Source organism: Hesperophylax consimilis, chromosome 18 (assembly GCF_061612785.1).
Source record: "Hesperophylax consimilis isolate HC1 chromosome 18, BYU_Hcon_1.0, whole genome shotgun sequence".
Classification (NCBI taxonomy): Eukaryota; Metazoa; Arthropoda; class Insecta; order Trichoptera; family Limnephilidae; genus Hesperophylax; species Hesperophylax consimilis.
The window spans coordinates 28657137-28679141 of record NC_142853.1 but is presented as its reverse complement, the minus strand read 5'-3'; positions in this window follow the sequence as shown (position 1 = coordinate 28679141).

The following is a 22005-nucleotide window of genomic DNA, read 5'->3' as shown; positions in this document are numbered from 1 at the left end:
GATGACGGTTGCGATCTGCGTTGATCTCTTTCTCATAAAACAAATGAATATAATTTTATCAACAAAAATTCCGTTGGTACCCCCTGTAAGATTCAAACTCGGTTCTTGTAGGTATATTATATAATATTTGTATATACCTACAAATATTATATAATATTTGTATTGTAATGATATATACAATGAAATGATATATTCAAATATTATAAAATATTAATAATATCTCTAAATTATGACATTTCTCACAGTATGATGGCAGCATGCTACACTAATGCCACTTTTAGGTTTTTTCAGGTTTTCTTTCACACATTTTAATGGATGGTGTGTGAAATGTATTTTTTATTTTACGATAATAAATTACTGAAATCGATATAAAAACTAGCTAACCTACTTACATCCGACCGCACTGCTTTTTTGCTCATTCGTGAAATATATAATAAAGTCTGTGAAATCCCTCTAGACCTTTTTTTGCATCCTGAAATAAGACTTTTGAGTTTTGTTAATTGGAATTATTTTATCCGTAAACTGCACACACAGAACTTACTTTGTGAGACCTTTTTTTAATCAATATCAAATTAAATAAAAATACAAATTAGAATGAGCAAAACACCGCCATCAAGTAATAAATAAATTCAATTTACCGCAATTGAAAATAATGTCAACGTCAATGTGTTATACTAGCGCCTCTAGCGGCCAGCGTTGTTAATGCTGCTAATATTTTACTGAAGTTTATTTATTACTAGCTAACGTGTACCCGACGTCACTGGGGGTTATCCTTAGGAGGTAGACATATACCTACTCAGACTTCTGCGGCCTTCTGGAAATGGGCCTCATCACTCAAAATGATTTGCATTTGATTCAATCAAGTGAACTTTAATAATTTTAATGCCTCGTTGAAGCGTGTATCGTTCAATTTTTATTAATGTCGTAATTTCTACTTGTCAAAAGTTAAAAAATGACAGCTTTAAAAGTAACATCTACCGAAATAGCGGGATATTCAAAATAACACCTCTTATTGGAAAACCCTGTATTTAGAGATTTTTTTGCGGTTGGGCCGAATTATTATTAATATAAGAAAAATTGCAATTTTAAAGGTAATAAAATGTATAGTTACTACAGCATAATGAGGACATAAAAAATCAACATGGCGTTTATGAAATATATTATTGGTTCGTATTTCGCGTTCAGCCAACGTTCAGGATGTGACATAATTCTGTTGCGAGTAGTAATATTGCGGCAATGGGTAATGTAAAGCTGGCCATACACACTACGGTCCACCGGAGAGGTCTACCTGTGAAGGTATGCCTGGGCAGGCAGACCGGAGCGAGTGTGGGAATAGACCTGTGCAGTTTTTTTAACATGCGCAGGCGACCGGTGCAAAATCGAAAATCAATTCTTTCGGGCGACACCGTAAGGTGTACCTGCGTGTGTGTGCATGTACTCCGGTCGCCTGCGCAGGTCGCGTCAAATCTTAAAGTAACTGATAATATATTATTTCTCATAACTATATCTTTTTTATCATTGGTGTAACCATTGCAAGTAATTTTAGGTATGTGTTTTCGTGCATTCTGAGATAGTTTTTAAAATCTTCAGGTTCTAATTTTAATTCATTCAATACGTTTTCCTTTTCAATAACCAATGCTTACACCACTTTGTTCGCTTCTTTTTCACTGTTTTATCTTTTTTCATATAAATTGACGCAAGGCCTATCAACGCCAACCCGTCATCGTCTGCAATCGATGCCATCGCAAAGAGAATGAACTGAAGACCGCTTCGGTACACCGGAACGTCCCCATACACGCTACCGACGTACGGTTGACCTGCCCAGGCAGACCTTCAAAGGCAACCTCTCCGGTAGACCGTAGCGTGTATGGCTTGCTTAAAAGTTAGGTAGTCACAGTTTCGATATAGCTAATTCGGAATCTATTTGAATTGTCATCATATTTAACCTTTAAGTATGAACGTGGAGCCTCACAGACTTCGCAACATTTTTGGTTTCATAGATTCACACATTTCTCCCCGCTCCCTTCGACTGAGCGACTCAGTACATTCAGATGCATGGCACATGAGTAATTCTCGCCGAAAAAATTTCTGGTGTCTGTCAGACTACACGTCCATTACCAGATTTTTTTGTTACCATAAGTGGATATTATATTTTTATGTTCCTCAAATATTAGAATTTAAGATTAAAAAATTATCTTATTCCTTAAAGATTATTTTAATTGCTTGAAATATAGCTCAAGTCGATATAGCCTAACATGTGACCTAGTTGATTTTTTCATGTTTAAATATTTATTTACGCCCTAATGGACTTTTACAAAGATAGATAACAAGTAATACATAGTTAACAATAGTGTTAGGCTAATGTGTTAGGTACATAGTTAACAATAAATAATGATTTATAATTAAATTAAGGTAAATTAAAAATTAAATGTGAAGATTATGGAAAGCAAAATATGTATAGAGAAACATAGAAATATAAAAATTAAAATTGTATTCACTACGGAGTCATGAATTCATATATCTCAGTAAACTGATTAAAAAGATTTCGTTTTATAACTAATACGGAATCTTTAAACATGTCTACAATATTCCTAAATATATTTCCAAAATGATGAAATCTATTTATAGGTGTATGTGCTTTATAGTTAGTTTTAAAATTGTCACAGAAAAAGGTAGCACTTTGCCTCGTATTTCTGGTCGGTACGAAAATTTTTATTTTGGCGAGAATTTCAGGGTTGTCAATGCAATTATTAATAATTTTATTTTATAGTACAAGGTCAGAGATGATCCGCCTATAGTTTTAATAATAAAGTTGATTATATACACAACTTTTTGAAATCTAATATTTAATATGGATATAGTTTGGAAGCGATTCGAAATCATTTTCTCGAAAAGGTTTTTACGTGAATGTAGGAATCTATAGACTCCACGTCCAGGGTAGTGTTATTAAAAAATGACCTCCAACTTAAAGGTTAATTAATATTAGACCGGATTTAGTCCAAACATATTTGTACCTTCATTCTGCTGCGGATTGGCGCGCCGTTACCAAAGTAAGTACCAAAGCCGTTAGATAAAAAGAAAATTACATTTTCACTTATTTAACTAGGAAATAACGAATAAATTACACATAAACATATTACACAACGATATTATTCACTTTCATTGTTTTGTTGATTGAGCATAAAACAGAACAATTTTTTTTAAAATGTACCTACACATTTTTCATTTTTAATTTCGTCTGGGAGGCAATTATATATGTTGCTCCCCTCGTAACCAATGGATTGCTTGCCATAATGAGTATGTATGGTGTTTAAATGTATTTTATTGCTGCCGTGTAAAGTGTGTATGTACTTGGGAAGTTTTAATGAGTTCTGTATTTGTATGTATGAGTTTATTATTTATTTTGTAAATAAGGAGACATGTATTGTATTCATATAATTTTCTTAATTTTAATAGTTTTGTTTCAATATATAAATTTTTTGTTGATGTTCTAGGTTTGAAATGAAATAGCTTTTTGATTACTTTAACATAGGAACATAGATCGGCGTGCCGGGGCCCGATAACCTAATCACATCCGTATCTAGCATATCCCTGACTTGTTCACAAGATCTCATAAATTTTTATAGCACTATGCAATTTTTCTTTTAAAGCGGTTGAATGAAAACGAATGATCACTATCCTAGTTTTCACGGTTGGAGGAATACTTTTTATTTCGTTTTGTGACTCTGAATATATTCTCCATGTGGTTTGTGCTGAGCTGGCAGTCCACTGTTTTGCTGGCGTTAAAGATGATGTCTTTTAAGATTTGATTTATTTCTTCTTTAAGTTCCGTAATCTGTCGTAATTCTAGACAAGTATTATTTGATTGACTGTTTCTTCTTTTATGATCTTTCTCGATGTCGGCAATTTTTTTTCAAGTTCGTTCAATTTTGTCAGGAGACATTTTTTTTTTCATCTCCTTATTTGTGATATTCTTTTCTTCTAATATTTCCGTCCTTGAGTTTAAGGCGTCTGCTCTTTTATTGAAGTCTTTTATCAGAATAATCTGATCAGAGTTTTTAATTTCTTCTTTAATACTTCCCAAACTAGCAACATACAATTTTATTATCTTTTATGTTTTGCTCTTTTCCAAATTACAATTTGGACGGTACCGCGATGATCGCTTTTCCAAAGATTTTTTTGTATGATTCTTATTTGATCCCTTCATATTGGAAATGGAATCTCTTGCAGTTGAGTTAAGTTGGACGTATTTTTAATATTGTAGGATATTTTGTTGAACACCCTACTTTTTAATAATATAATGGTTTACATTATTGAAGACCGACTCTTCGGCTGCAATTCCAGTGTTATTTCACAGGTAGGTACCTACATATATATTTTATTGCTTGTATGCGTTTGGTTTTATTGTTCATTGAACCAGAGTTATATACAACCGAACTTAGTATTTCTAATATTACTTATAATATTATTTCTAATATTACTTATTATAATTAATACATTCCCTAAAGAATAACACAACATCAGGTCCTGACGGAATAGACTCTAAAACAATAATAACACTAAGCGAACAACTACTTACTCCACTAACATACGTTATTAATCTTAGCCTGAAAGAAGGAATTTTTCCGAGCATCCTAAAAAAGGGTCTGGTTATTCCTATTCATAAATCAGGACCTAAAAATAATGTAAACAACTTCAGACCCATTACACTATTAAACACGTTGTCAAAAATTCTTGAAAAAGCAATAAAAGAACAGCTGCAACATTATCTGGAAAACATGCAAATACTCTCAGTTAACCAACACGGCTTTAGAAAAAATAGGAATACAGAAAACGCAATTGCCACTGTAACCGAGTTTATTACACATAATTTAGATGCCAAAAAAAAAGTAATTTCAATCTATTTGGACTTATCTAAAGCCTTCGATACAATTTCGCACAAACAACTTTTCAAGAAGCTAAAAAACATTGGCATTAACGGAGTAGAATTGGAATTAATGAAAAGTTTCATGTCTGACAGAACACAACAAGTCAAAATTGACAACAAGACAAGTGAACCACTTTTAATCACGTACGGAGTCCCACAGGGGAGTGTACTTGGCCCACTAATATTCCTCATATACATTAACGAATTATGTGACATTGAAATTGATGGTAAAATCGTGACCTTCGCTGACGATACAGTTCTTCTGTGTCAAGCAGCCACATGGAAAGATTTATTCACAACAGCTGAAAAAAGTTTGTCAATTGTCATAAAATGGCTAAACAGAAATACTCTTACCGTTAACACAGTCAAAACAAAATACATCACACATAGTATAACACAAAGAGGTCAACCTCCTTCTAACTTGAACTTGTTTTTGCATGACTGTAAACAAACATCATCCTATTGCCTATGCGAACACATCGAAAGGGTAAAAGAAATAAAATACCTAGGAGTTATTATTGATACACACTTACAATGGACTGAACACATTAATTTTATCACTAATAAACTAAAACGAGTCTTGCACCTAATAAAATCCATCAAAAACATTTTTCCACTAACAATACTCAGATCAATATATTTTGCACTGTGTCAATCCATTGCCACTTATGGAATATTAGCTTGGGGAAGCGCTACAAACATAACAATTGACCCAATTCAAAAAGTTCAGAAGGCAATAATAAAACTCATACTGCAAGTACCATTCTACACAGACTCAAACAAAATTTTCAAAACTCTAGACGTCATGTCAATAAGACAACTTTACGCCAAAACTGCTCTCCTACATCTCATCCATAATAATCTTCATATTACAAATCAACCAAAAGCCATAATAAAAACCAGGTCATCAACAAATAAAACACTGAACATTCCGATAACACACACCACACACGGACAAAGACACTTTCAATACTACGCAACCAAACTTTTTAACAGTATGCCCATTACTTTGAAACAACTAATGACTACAAATACATCTACAAACTTTCTCAAAAAACATATCGTAGCCTGGATAAAAAATCAAGATATTCACTTTATTCAAAAGATTATAATTCCAAACCAAACATAACCAAAATATGATAAATAAAATTAAATATTATACACGTTCTTTAAGAATTATTCAAAAATTACATACACGCACATATATATGTGTGTTTTCATGTTTCAATATGTCTGTGAAAAAAAATAAATAATAATAACTTTCTACCACAACACATAAATACCTGTCACACTTAATCACAAACACGTAAACACCTCAGCACAGGTTCTCCTAGTGAGGTGTTCACGTAACATACAATATCAACCACACACAGTTTTACCTACATCAACCTATGTTCTTTATTTTTTATACCTATTTTTCTGTACTACAATAAAAACCACTGTAAAAAATTGTAAAATGTGTATTCAAGAATAGACATAAATAAATAAATAAAAATAAATAAAGCATATGTGGAGTGGTAGATATTGTTAAATCATTCTTGTAAAAGACTACCATTCATAATCGAAACGTTGCTTGAAATGGCTTTAGTAGTGTTTGGTGACCGGATTTTACTGGCCCGATACACGGAGAAAAATGACAATTGCTAATTTATTGAGAATTTATTTTAATTTATGGTAATTCAGATTAAAAATTAATACGAATGAATCAACAGATTTCCTGATAAAGTTTTAGTAAATTACGAATATATTATCGTAATGTCGTAACAAAAGTTCATGAAAATCATTTCACTGTACAGGAAGGCTTAAATATCATATCTTTTCAATCAATACTAATCTTACATAAGTCTACTTATAAGTTTTGCATGTACTTGTATATTTTACTTTGATATACGTCTCGGGTTTTTGTTAATTTTAAATTTTCTGATTGTTTATTATTAATTGTATATGGTATACTTGCTGTACCCTGCCACGCGTTGCTGCGGCTCCTTCCAGAACATTCAAGAGCATTCTCGAAATATCCGGAACCTTTTAGACTCCACCACACTCTGCCATTCAGTTTGTAACCTTAAAGAACCTTATTATTTTTCGGAATAACTTATTGAGTAAAACCTCAAATTATAATATTTAAATATTGAAGACAATATTAGTGATTCTTAAACGCAAATCTGAAACAGAAAAATCAGAAAAGGAAACGGTCACATCTGGGACTCGAACCCAGGACCCTTGTCTTTCCGGGACAATGCTCTACCAACTGCGCTAATGGGACCCTATCCTCATCGGTCACTTTTAACTGTATCATACTTCGAATAAGAACTACCAACGCTGTCTTCATTTTTTCACCGCACATTTTTATTGGCAACTATCTTTATGTATGATCGCAAGATTGTGACCGATGAGGATAGGGTCCCATTAGCGCAGTTGGTAGAGCATTGTCCCGGAAAGACAAGGGTCCTGGGTTCGAGTCCCAGATGTGACCGTTTCCTTTTCTGATTTTTCTGTTTCAGATTTGCGTTTAAGAATCACTAATACTGTCTTCAATATTTAAATATTATAATTTGAGGTTTTACTCAATAAGTTATTCCGAAAAATAATAATTCATTTCTAGACTTGCAGAAAAAGTCAATAGATGTCGCACATTAAAAATAAAAAAAAACAATAAGATAGGTTTATCTATAAGACGCTGTCTAGGATTGCATTTAGTTCGGGTTGAATCTTGGGATCATACATAAAGATAGTTGCCAATAAAAATGTGCGGTGAAAAAATGAAGACAGCGTTGGTAGTTCTTATTCGAAGTATGATACAGTTAAAAGTGACCGATGAGGATAGGGTCCCATTAGCGCAGTTGGTAGAGCATTGTCCCGGAAAGACAAGGGTCCTGGGTTCGAGTCCCAGATGTGACCGTTTCCTTTTCTGATTTTTCTGTTTCAGATTTGCGTTTAAGAATCACTAATATTGTCTTCAATATTTAAAGAACCTTCTTGAACTTTCTCCTTCCAGAACCTCCTAGAGCATTTGAGAACCTTGATGAATTTTCTGGAACCTTCCAGACTCACAGGGTTGGCGGGCCCATCCTGAAATAATCTGAAGTATTCATGGCCTTTCCATAACAGAGCACATTTTCGTCACCCACTCCCACTCACGCTCAGCCACCCCCACCAAATACTCTTACTTTCGATGTGACACCAAGACTACCACCGTAACCACCGGTGGGTGGCAGTGGCTGGTTGTGAAGAAAATTAGGGTAGTAGGGAAACACGGGTTTTAAAAAAAATATATATTAGATTAGATTTATACCGTTGATATCAAATAAATCCCAACATTTTTGCATTACAACGAATGTCTTTAGTATCATTATGGTATATTAGCAAGGCAAATCGGTAAAACATTATTAAATATTTTTTCTTAATAAGGCCTATTTTCTTAATGCAAAAAAAAAAATTCTCTCCGTGCACATTCCCCGTTACCTTCAGCCCCACAACATGCCCAATTCGCGATGCCATAGCATCACTGGCTACAGATGGTTGATAGCAGAGTTGGGAATCCTGTGCGGTTCTCACAAAATAAGTCCCACTGCTAAGAACCAGCTGGTCTTTGGAACCCTGGTTAGGGAGTAACTTTCCTTTCTCCAAAGCGTGGTGGTTTACGTAAATTGGGAGTAATTAACAACTGAACCATTAAAACAGCCACCAACTTGAACCGGAACCGGAACGTGACAAAAAAATTTACAGACAGTTCTAACGCCAAATAGTCTAATAGTCGAGTTAAAAAAGTACTTATTTACGCTCAGTCAATTATGAATTTAATTAAAATTAACAATTATTACAAAGATGTTAATGGAAAAAAATATTTAAAACTTTGAAACTCTTACTTCACTCTTAGAGTAGGCTATTAGAATAGGTAAGATTGCGACTGCGTTGTCGAAAAATTAACGTCTGTGTAAGGATGATGTTTCCTCCCTTTCCTTGACTAACTGCGATTAATCCCGGTAGTGCCAAATCTTCTAGCGATAGATTTTGAAGATGAAACAAAGAAGCCAGTCTCAGAGAGAGAATATTGTTCATTTCAATCAACTCATCTATGCTGGTATTTCATCCTGAAAAACGAAACAACAAAATAGTTGTTTAATCTCACCATCGATACATAATATTTAATCTTGGTTACATAAAATAACATTTAGCGGATATTCCAGGAAAAATATATACATATAAAAATCAACTAGTCAATTGATTAAATTTGAGTTTTGCATTTGGTTCAGAAGGAGAAGAACACCAGTCTTATATTTTTCACTTTTGTGAGTTTGTTGCAAGAGTAAACAAATGTGGATTAAATCTGAAACCAGTGGCGATTAAATCGAAAAGACGGTCATAGATTTAATGAATCAACGGAAAAAAGAAGGAAAGAACAAAATATTTGTTAAAACTCACTATTGATACATAATATTTTATTATATATTATAACGTTAGTTACACACAATAAAATCAAGTGGATATACTAGGACAATATATACACATTAAATTGATTATATTTGAGTTTGTTTGAATGTTAAATTAAATTAAACAAGTTTATCAGAGATATTTTCTTTCTTCATCGCCTTTATAGCGGCGCAATTCTCTTGAATCGTAATAAGTACATGCGCTATACCTGATGCCGACTCGTTTTGTAAACATTTAAAATTTAAATTAAGAATTTCTTCAACACAATACGTGAAAAGAATTCTAAAATTTTGGTAATGATTTATCAAAATATTCCAGGCAATGACACAGCTCTTTTGAATAAGAGGCAATGATTTTAGAAGACCCCGTACCAGCCCTGTAATTACTGACGAAAGAAAATGGTACTTTTTAATAATTGTGTATGCCTTACTGTCATGTATAAAACTATTAAATAAGGAAAGAAATGAGTACCAACTTTTAATGTCACTATCAAATGTGGGTAATTTTATCACTGGTGCACGAATCACCGGATTTCTTGCCGTTTTGGGAATAGAATTTTCTAGTGATAACGTTTTTCATTTGCATTACCTCAAAATACAATAAATCGACATTATTCGTAATGATTCCTAATTCTGAGATTTATTTAATCTTGTCTAACACCAGTAATTGTTCCTCAATCTTGTTTTGAACTGTTTCAAATTTTTGTAACAAATCTTTTATCTTTTTACATTTAGCAAGAAATGTATAATTTTTCTTACTATCAACATAAATGCTCGCTATAAGCTCTTGCGTGATACGAATTTTAGATACTATTCGCTCACGTCGGGCTTGCAACAAAACTCCATTTTCTCAGACATTGTATTGATAAAAAAATGTTAATTTAAAAAACGATACCGAATCACTTCAACTATTCAACCGATCAACTTCCATGAAATACATGAAATTAACCACAATTTTTCAATCAATCTAAATTATTCAGGATTGAATCTACCAAATGTTGTGGATGGAATCAAAGCATCGTCGGACAGCAGATATAAGTAGAAATCTGGATTGCCCACTTACCGTTTTTTTCATCCGCTTTTCTTAATTGCGCTGGTTCATTACAGTTCACTTTTCACAGCAATAAACTCTCGAGCTCAATGGTTTTTCAATGTCGACACGGTCGACAGGGGGCTCCGTAATCAAACAAGTTTAGACGTCGATAGGATGATTTATGAATTTTAACTGAACTACACACACATTGTAGTTGGCATAGGGAGGTAGGAAATAAAATTGGAAAAGGAATAAGATATATAACAATGCGAGGTACCAACAATGTGAATACATAAATTCGATTCGCCAGGTTATTAAATTCAATAAATTAAATTAGTACATCCACTTAATGTTGCTGTGTCCGATACACACAACAATATTTAGCAGATATACTAGGAAATCTATATTTACAAATTAAAATTATTTAATCAAATTAGAATATTTGACTAAATATAAATATATATTAAAATGAATTAATTAAATTAATGTGTCCGCAGTTGGAAAAATGGAGACTCTCTGAGAGGTCGTAGTGATAATTTATGTAATAGATTTTGATGATGGAACAGAGAAGGGGGCAGTCAGTCTTAGGGACAGAATATTGTTTATCTCAATCAACTCCTGCAATAAATATGCATTGGAATTAGATATCGAAGAGAACATCAGAGTATTAATGAATTGTTCGTCAGGAAGTTGATCGACTTTTCACTGTTGTGAGTTCGTTGCCGACACAGAATTTATTTAATAAACCAACGGAAAAATGATAAAAGCACCAAATAATTGTTGAAACTCACAATCGATACAAATTATTTTATTTTGGTTACAAACCGACATTTATTACTTTGCCATTCAAAGTAGAATACGACTGTCCCATTTGGGCTTTTAAAATTGTTTTTTTCGCGATTAAGGAACATGTAGAATATTTATCTGAATTTGCTGTTTATTGCACCCATTGAATAGCTAGTAAAATATTTTAACTAGTTGAAATCAGATGTAAAACACTAATATCTTCATCCGAGCTTATACTTCCAGTCTTCAGAGGGCACGTGATCTTTCGATCCTATCATGTCGACATCTGTATTCAAATTCACAGTCCACCGGATCTTCCATTTCCCTGTAAATGCTTCATTCTCATCATCATAATTCTCTTTGACAATACAACCCGAATTCTCAATAGATTGATCCAAGTAAATATCATCCATGTTAAATATATCAAACTTCCCACCATGTCGGCCACCAATATTACCACTTATTTCATCTTTAACGGTAATTATTTCAATATTATTACTACTTTTTTTAGACGATTATCCCGAAATTTTCTTATTGGTATCCATTTTATTCATTATCATTGTGAAAATTGGATTTTGTACCTCTGTATCTAAAACAATATCCTTAAACTTATTCAAATACCTAAATTGGATTGATAGTTTTTATGTATTAGAAAAATGAGTTTAATTTGTAGTTTGCCATAATTACAATTGCAATATCAACACGTGGAGTAAATATTACGCATAGTCTAAGGTAAGAACGGTGAAAAGCTTGTCTCATTACCATGGGGTTGTTTGGTTATAACTGTTTTAAACCAGGTTCGTGGCCGGCTTTACCACTCCAACGTTGAATAAAAAGTATCAGAATCAAACTAGTAAGATGGATGTTCATTTATTTTAAACCACTTTGTATGATAGTTTTTACAGTAATGGCTAAGACACTTTTGCAGGGAGTAAAAAGTCTTTTTCATAATAACTTAATTAGCATTAGTTTTATATTATATACTACGCCCTGTTCGGCTTTTATACAGATAATATGAATAGAATTTAGATAGGAGCTATCGAAAACATAAAAATAGTTTTACGCATGAAGTAACAAATCAAATTGTCTGGCCACAACTGTTGATTTGATTTTAAGAGTATAAGTTCATACAAATCCAACTTATTATGCAAAACGTGTTGTTGTATGTAACTTCTGATACTAACAGTATATTTATTTATTATTCATTAATGCCCTATCGGGCTTTTATAGAGGAAATTAACAATTTATGTACGTAAGGGTAACATAATAGGTGGATAATAGCATAACTATATAAAACAACAAAAAAATCAAATGCTTATATTAACATTAACATCAAATCCAAATAATAACACCCGATATTGTAAATAAAGCAAAGTTTCAAATATAAAGTAAAAATTTACATTGTACATTCGTAAATGCATACAATTATTCATATTTATAAAATATATATATATAATATTCCGATGTATATTATAAAACAGATGTTTAAAAAAAGAAGAAAAATAATGTCGTATCTATAGAAAACACTAATAAGTAATGGCAAAATACCAACGCTGTAATTAATATCGAATTTAAATAATAATAGGTACTTGAAATAGTCAAATAAATCAAAGTATAATAGACATATCAAGTATGACCGTGGATGAATACAGTCATTAATATGCGTGTAAAAAAACAAATAAACTAAAGAGTATGTGATCTAAACGTTGGAAGATACACAGAGAAGACTTTTTTAAAGCCAATAAATAAGTTAATAACTAGTAAATAGGTCTGAAATTAGTTGCCTTTTGAAACTCATGAAATTATTAACACCAAAGTTCACAGTGTTTGTTTGAAAGGTGATGAATTCTTGGAATCGGTGAATAAATAGAGTAGTTAATAACTTGACCTTTACTACTAATACCAACTGAAAAATAATAATTTCAGTTAAATTATTGTTTTTCAGTTGGTAATTATAATTTCAGTTAAATTATTATTAAAAAATGAATATTTTTAATTGAAACATATTTTTGTGATATTTTAATTTTGATACAGCGTGAAGTTTGGAAATTTTGTCTCAGAGATTTAAAAAAAGAAATAATTTAAAATTTAGTTTTTTCGGATTATACTCTTTATACCTACCACGGTTGAAATGTTTTTGACTCCAAAACTATCCTGTACTGTAAAAATATCACAGACCATCAATTTTACAAATACGTAGGAGAGAAATTGTTTAACGAATTACCTGTTGAAATAAGATTATAAACAAATTATAGTGGTTTATATTTGTGGTATTATTACAGTGTCCATCATCGGGGCAAATATGTTGACCAACTCTAGTTGACAACTCTCCATATCGGGCCGAAGATATTCTGGACTCGTTTTCCTCAAGTCATTCATGCTCGACAGAAAATCTTCTGCATTTAAAAATAAGTCTTCTGTGCTTGAGAAAAAAACTACAATAAATTTCAAAGTTAATTTTCCACGGGAAAATTAACTTTGAAATTTAATGAATTGTTCAAATTCTGTGAAACAATCAATCCTAAGACAAACTATTTGAAGATTGACTTAATGATTGAAAAATAACTGTCACCTTTTTATACTAATAAAATGCCCAATATACTAATAAATTTCTAACCCTCTTTTAAATTTTACGTAACTGAATTAATGTAAGGTAAATGGATATCTAACAGTTGTGAAAAATTTAAAACATGTTAATTATTGGTAAATCTCCCCTTTTTGTATTCTCATTTTCAAATCAATGTTATAGCCATAGTTGGTCCAAAACCAGCTTAATATAGACACAAAAGAGTGCGTAGACTATTTATTAGTATATTAAGTATTGAATTAGATGGAGATGTTACGTGGTATGAAGAGTGAGTAAATGAATTTAGGTATAATTTTTTTTATTTTTATAAAAACAATATATTTACACTAATATAATACATAATATTTAATGTTCATTACACATATTAACACTAATACTAGAAACTAAGATACAATAAAATAAAGATTTAAAACAATTAATTAAATTTTCGTTTCCGCATTTGGAACCGGAGAATGGAAACCTTCCGAAATGTCCTGGCGATGTCTTCTGCAACGCATTGTGAAGATGGAAGAGTTTTAAGGGCAGCGAGTCTCAGCGAGAGAATATTATTCATCTCAATCAACTCGTTTAAGCCGTTGTTCTGATCCCGGATATTTCTCAGAAATGATTCTCCAGCTTCCCCGGCCATTGCTGCGCTGTTGGTTTCCTCAGGGATCTCTAAATGGACCCGCTTTATTCTCTTGGCTTGGAAATGGTTCTGTTAATAAAAGAAATATACATATTAGCAAATGAATTTGAATTACTTAAAATAAACAGTAAATTGAAAACGGCGGGTGACTTTACTGCCTTTATGAATTGTTCTATAGATAAAATTAAATAAACAAATTAATGAATGTTGAGTGAAAATGATAACAATGGAAATGGAAAATTAAACTAACGAAAACTTAAGTAAAGCAATATATTTTATGGATGTTCTTTCTGGGAGTCTGAGAGGTAATGATTTTGCAAGTATTTTGCATTATTCAAAACATATTGGAACCAAACAAATAATTTTAAATTAAATAATTTGAATTTATGAAAAGACATATTGGAACCAAACAAATAATTTTAAATAACTTTTGTAGCTTGTTTGATGAACTCATCAATTTAATTTAATCACTGAAATAGATAAAATTGTAATATTTTGTTAACGAGATCGACTTATTCGATAATTTAATAAAACAATTCATTGAACTCACCATTTTGATTGCGTAGATAGTAGAAGCTCATAGAGTAGATATAATATTACTAATTTGAATTCGTGCCAGTTAGCAACTGAAAATTTAGCAACAAAATTTTTTTTCAATATAATTCTATGACAGTATAACTTGATAGATTACAGGTAATAAACGACAAGTAACTCGGACAAAAACTGATTGTGGAGTGGTGACCTCTTTTTTTGACTTTTGATTTACTTTATTTTACAGAGTTCCTAAACATGAGTTTACTGACTCTAACATAATTATAAATTGATTATCTTTAGATACTTTACTGTTATTTTTATTATTATAGTGGTGTGAAAAAGAGCTTAAAAACTATACTGCGGCTGTAGGCAGGTTATTATTCCTTCCGGAGGACTATCTTGGGTTTTTTAAATTTAAATTTATCGTTTTCGCTATATTTCGAAAGTGAATTTATTGTTGGATTAGTGTGGCTGGAAAGGCCGGCATAAAATTTGGTTGCTTGGGAAATAATTAAGTCTTTTATCAACGGAATGTTGGTGTCTTTATGGATAGAAGAAATTCTAATCCATTTGGGTGCATTTAAAGCAAGTTTAATGGCTTTATTTTGAAATAGTTGAATCTTTTGTATTAGACTTGGAGCGGCGTGCCCCCAAATGGGGCATCCGTAAGTGAAACCTGGTCTTATTGTTGTTTTATAAAGAAGTAATTTATTATCCGTTGATAAACGACTTTTCTTTCCCATCATTGGATAAAGTGATGCTAGACATTTATTTGCTGCTGTTATTTTACTAGTTATATGTTTCTTCCAGGTGAGCTTGGAGTCAAGCGTTACACCTAGGTATTTAATTGACTTTTCCCATGGAACACTTTCCCCAAACAGTTTAATGAATGGGGGCCGTTTTGGCCGTCTCTTTGAGAAAACGGTCGCGGCGCTTTTAGTAGGGTTTATTGAAATTCTCCACTTTTTGCACCACTCTTCAGTTAGAGTGGCCTGTCTCTGAACACGCTTTGTGGCGATGCTCTCGACTGTTGAACTAGACATGATGTTAGTGTCATCCGCAAATTGAGTGATTTGAATGTTATGGTCAATGGGTTTAGGAATGTCACTAGAGTAGATGTTATACAAGGATGGAGAGAGTTGACTGCCTTGAGGGACCCCAGCTGATAAGGGGCGGGTTGTGGAGAAGACGTTTTCTGACTTGACTTTAAAGCATCTATCTCTCAGGTAGCTAGCTATCAATTGCGTAAGTCTCAAAGGATACCCGAGAGCGTTCATTTTATAGAAAAGGCCGTTGTGCCAGACTTTATCGAAGGCTTTACTTACGTCGAGTGAGAGGATTACTGTTTTTTTCCTAGTATTAAATCCCTCCGTGTTGTGTTCCACAACACGCAGGAGTTGGTGAGAGGTGGAATGACCTGCTCTGAAACCATGTTGGAAGTCTGGCAAGAATTTACTGTCCTGAGTGAATGAGTTTAATCTTGATAGTATAACTTTTTCCAGGATTTTACCTAGGCAAGGAAGGAGGCTAATAGGCCGATGATTCTCCGTTAATAGTGGGACCTTGCCTGGTTTGGGAATTAAAATTACGTCAGCTTCTTTAAAATCCTTTGGAAAGCAACGTAATCTCAGCGACGCGTTGCAGATGGCTGTTATAGCGCAGATGCCTTTCTTTGGCAGATATTTTAAGATTTTATTTGAGATGCCGTCAGGACCGGCTGCTTTTTTTTTCTTTAATTTTTTAATTATGTTATTTATTTCCTTAGGAGTTGTGAACCTGATTGGAGGGTCTTCAGGATCTAAACTTAAGATTGATTCTACTTTTGAATCCACCTTTGCTACGAAGGCTGGGTCGTCGTAGTCTGTATTGGGAGAGAATTGACTTTGAAGGCTATCTGCGAAGGCTTCAGCCTTGTCTGCAGCGGAGTATACTAATCCGTTGGGGCCTTTAATCGGAGAGATTTTAGTTTTTGGGCGTCTGAGTGCTTTAGAGAGCTTCCAGTACGCTGCTCTATCGTCTTCGAGAGTTGAAATGAAGTCGTGCCATCGCTCGTTGCGGAATTTGCTGAGGGCCTCACGTACTTCTCTGTTAAGTCTATTAAAATGATGCTTTACTATTGGATTGCAAGATCTCTGCCACTCGTTCCTAACAAGATTTTTTTCCCTAATAAGATCTTTGATCTCTTCGGGTATTCCATGTCGTGTGGTGTCGGTAGGAATCTCAACGGACGCCTCGTTGATGCACGATTTTAATGTTTTAATTAAGACGGAGGTAGCAGCGTTAAGAGTGGCTTCGTCGGGAATTGATGTGGGAATTGTTATGTTTTTATTCATTAGTTCGTTAAGTTTATTCCATTTAATTTTAGTTGGTAGAGGATTAACGGGGACCAGAGGGTTAGAGCCTCCTGTTAGAGAGAGGAGAACTGGATCGTGGTCAGATGAAAGTTCGTTAAGTACTCGGAGGGAGTGCAGATGGCTGGTATTTTTAAGAATGACGATGTCAATCACGTCCGGATTACTGTTATGGTGATGAATCGTTGGTCTATCTGGAGCATCGACTACGATAGGATGGGTACTCGCGTAATTTGCGAGTACGTTACCTTTGGTGTTATTTTTTAGGCTGTGCCACGATCCGTTAGTGGGGACATTTTCAGACAAGAGATTGTCTAATTCTGCTGGAATTAATTTTCGGGTAGGGGGTGAGTAGACAGAAATAAATTTAAGTGGTCCTGAAGAGGTATTGATTATTACCGAGGTGGATTCAATGTTACTACTAGAGAATGAATGTGCTAGACGGTGGTCAATATTATTTTTAACCAAGATGGCGGTTCCGCCTCCTCTGTTGGCTAGTCTGTCGTCACGGTAAGTTATGTAATTAGGTATTCTGAATGTCCTGGAAGGCTTGAGCCAGGTCTCGTTTATGAGGAATACTTCAATACTATAATCGTGAAGGAATTCAATTATTTCCTCCTTGTGAGCTAGGATTGAGCCATTGGCGTTCCAAAAGGCCGTCTGTAGGTTGATTAAATTAACATTTTGTCTAGACATTGTGATTTCTTATCAGGGCTTGAATTTTTGCCAGCTCTTTGGTGGCATGTTGTATAGTAAACTGAAGCGCCGTGGCTTGTTCAATAAGTGCCTGGACATGTACGGGGTCCAGGAGTCGTGGAGGAGAGTCGGGAGAGGGGTCTTGGGGAGTTGGTTTTGGATCGGGCTGGCGCTCTAACCTGTGTTGTTGGCTGCTGCCCTGTGTGATGGGCGCCCTTTGTTCCCTCTGGGAATTTCGGGGATTGTAATAGTGTGGCTCGGGCCACCTGCGGTGAGAGGGAGGTAGGGGAGGGAAAGCAGCTAGCGAGGCTGCGGGAACAATGGGAGTTTGAGTTGGATTTATCTGAGTTTGATTAATCGGATTCCGCTTTTGCGGCTGACTTTGATGGCCCTGTCTCTCTTGGCGGTTGACATTTGATTTATTTATATTGTAGTTGCGATTATAATTGTTGTTTTTATTTCTATTGAAGTTATGATTTCTTTGGGGCCTGGCGGGGCACCCACCGTAATTTGCCGTATGCGCTCCGTCGCACAGGGCACATTTAGCCGGGGTATCCCTCGGCTTCTTACAGTCTGAGGACCTGTGAGGTCCTCCACATTTAACGCATCTTTCACTGCCATGGCAGCAAGTAGCCGAATGGCCGTGAGCCTGGCAGCGGTAACACTGCCCTATCCTTCCCTTGTTGCGAAGGGACTCAACCTGAATTCTTAACCTGAATAGGGATGTTAGATTATTAAAAATGTCTTTGCCCGCTTCGTTCTTAGTAAGCGTGACAAGTACAAGTGGGATGGGTTTTTTTGTGCGCCCGTCCTTCATCCTATGGACGGCAATAATAGGATATTTTCTTGAGAGTTCCTCCTTGATCTCCTCGGAAGAAATGTCCTCCGGAATGCCTCTGAGGACGACCCTCAGCGGTTTTTCTTCGGGGAGTCTAAAAGTGTGGAATTCTATGTTCCTAGCTAATAGATTTCTCGTGACGGCGTGGTGGTCACGCGGCGTTTTTGTCAAGATATGGAGACCAGTCCCCATATTCTTCGCCGAGAAATCTATCCCTTTATCTTCAAGTGAGCGAAGAAGGGATGTTGTTTCACTTTTTTTGTGTAACACAATCGGGGGAATACGCGCGAATTTACGTGGCGCTGACTCTAAATCAGAAGTCCCTGCTTGTTGGGTAGCTGACGTAGGGGTCGGGGACGGCGATCTTAAAACTTCAAATTTATTTTTTATGTTATTAATAGCCGCTTCGGCTCTAGGCGACTGAAAGTCAGTTTTTTTCTTAGGGAGTGGGGATGAGCGAGGGGAATTGACAGGAGTCAGTGACCCGCTAGAGTTGGTGTGCGATCTTTTTCGCCTGGTTACGAGTTCGAAGGCTGATTCATCTGACGATGAAGCGCAGTCCTCCATCTCAACAAGATTGTGGTGTTCCCAACCACGAGAACAACTCGGTTGAGATGGGGTTAGCTGTCTGGGAGAGGCTTCAACGGCCTCCTCTAGATAATTTTTTAAAACAATGGTGACAGCACTTTTATACCTGACGGCATGGATTAAAATACTTAAAGGGCTATGACTCATATTTTTTAAATTGCCAGGATTTCATGACTAATTATTCCCTTATTTTGAATCTTCAGTAAAAACAATTAGTGAGTTCAATTATGACTATTTTATGGCTTCCCAAATATAAGAACTAATTGAAAATTATTATTTTCTCTGAAGAACCCAAAGAGTTCAGTAGAAATGTACATTATTATTATATCAAATATAATATAAGTCAAAATTAACATATTGCTTTAATAAATACATAGTAATACCACAGGGCGGTAATTTTTTTGTTGAGTATTGCAAGACATATGCAAGTGTTCAGTTCAATATCAACCTAGAGTTTAACCTGTAACAAAACTTAAAGAATGGATGAAATACACATAAACTTGATCAAAAATAGGTTCGATAAAAATCCATCCCTGAGAATTTAAATGAATTTGAAATTTAATTTTATGTTAAAACATAATGTATAAATTCACTCATATAATTGAAATAAAAAACAAATCAATATAAACCCGACTGCTCTTTTTAAAACTAATGCAAAATATCTTAGTGTAATAATTGATAGTAGTATCAAACGTAAATTACAAATCAAAGCAGCAGTAGAAAGATTAATACGATTACTGGAATATTTTATTGGAGTACGAAACATCTTTAATTTTAGACAGTTAAGAATAATTTTTCCCTAATTCAATCTGTATTTTCAATATGGAATTGTTTTCAGGTGTTGGTGCATTCAAACATCTCTCTTGCTATTAGAAATCGACAAAATATTGCAATATAAATAATTTTAAGCCGTATGATTAACTCATAATCAGATTATTTCAAAAATTAGATTATTCAATCTATGTTGAAAAACCGAAAATGAAATTACTCTCAACCCTCAACTTTTGAGGATTTTTTAATTGATTTTATTTATTTATTTATTTATTTAAACGCCCATAGGGCTTTTACCTATAATAATGTACATCTTTATTTTTTAGTTATACAGATGACATATAAAAAATTTAAAAAAAATAAAAAAATCAGTGTTAGCAAAATACAGGTTACATAAAAAAATATCAGAGTTGACAAAATATGTTACATAAAATATAAGAATTTTAAAAATATAGGTATGGATAGAGTAAGTGAGACGAAAAATATAAAATCTTCCAAAATCCACAAAATCAACCATAATGATAATAAGAAAGTATAACAATAGTTTACAAATTAGGTAAAAATAGTTCGCACATACTCCGTTTAAAGTTGGCCAAGTTCAAATTATTGTCAAATACATTTATATGATAATAAGAAAGGTTGGTTTTTTGGTTGGTTTGTTGGTTGGTTGGTTTTTGTTGGTTTTGGTTTTTGACCAAATTTTATTATTTAAAATTCTTAACAATGGCCTCGACTCACCAGAGCTAATGAATTTAATAAATATTCATATTCCAACAAGATCAACACGGCAATCCCATTTGTTTCATTTACCTACATGTAGAACTAACTTTAGAAAAAAATCACCAATTCCACGTATATGTGCCCAATATAATACTAAATTTCAAAACATAGATATTTTTAGCAATACACTTCACAAATATCGAATAGAAGTAACTCGTACGATCGAAAATTAATACTATAGTATGGAATGTATCCAGAGCATCTCCTATCCTCATCCTAAATTCCTATTCCTCCCCTCCTCACCTAAAATATATATATATATATATTTTTTTTTTATTTTTTTTTTATGCAATAAAACTCCATCTCCAATCAATATTAATATAGGAGACTTTTTTGGCTTGACTGTTTTTAACATGTATATATTTATATTTGTATTTTATGTATAAGCTGTTTGTCTCTTACCTTTACCAATAAATAAATAAATATTATTTAAGTATTTGTTACCAAGACTGTGTAAACGTTGTATTGGAGAGTGAAAACTATAGTTGGAATGAGATGTATGTATGTAAAATGTTGATATTTGCCTAGTTGTTCGTGTAGGTATGTGTAGATTTATTAAATGCAGAAGTTCACAACAATCGAATTTAGAGTTCAATAATTTTAATAAAAAGGTTAGGTCGTTTATTTTTCTTCTGTTTTCTAATGTCTGAATATTTAAATGATACAATAATGACTGGTAATTTATGTGTTCTAAAGGGATGTTAAGTTTAAAATTGACGAAGCGTAGAAATTTTCTTTGAATTCTTTCAACATTATGAATATGTACATTGTAGAAGGGCGACCAAACTATGGAGTTATGTTCTATCAGGCTTCTAACAAGGGATATGTACAATAGTTTTATGATTTGTAAAGATTCAAAGTTTTTAATTGTTCTTAATATAAAACCTAATGCTTTCATACCCTTATTCACAGTTTGTTGAATGTGGGCCGTAAAGTCTAGTTTCTCATCCATTATTATGCCAAGATCTCGCATTTCCTTTACTCTTTCTAAATTTGTTTTATTTATTGAATAGCCAAAAAATTGTGATGTTTTTTTTCTGGAAAAGGTCAAAA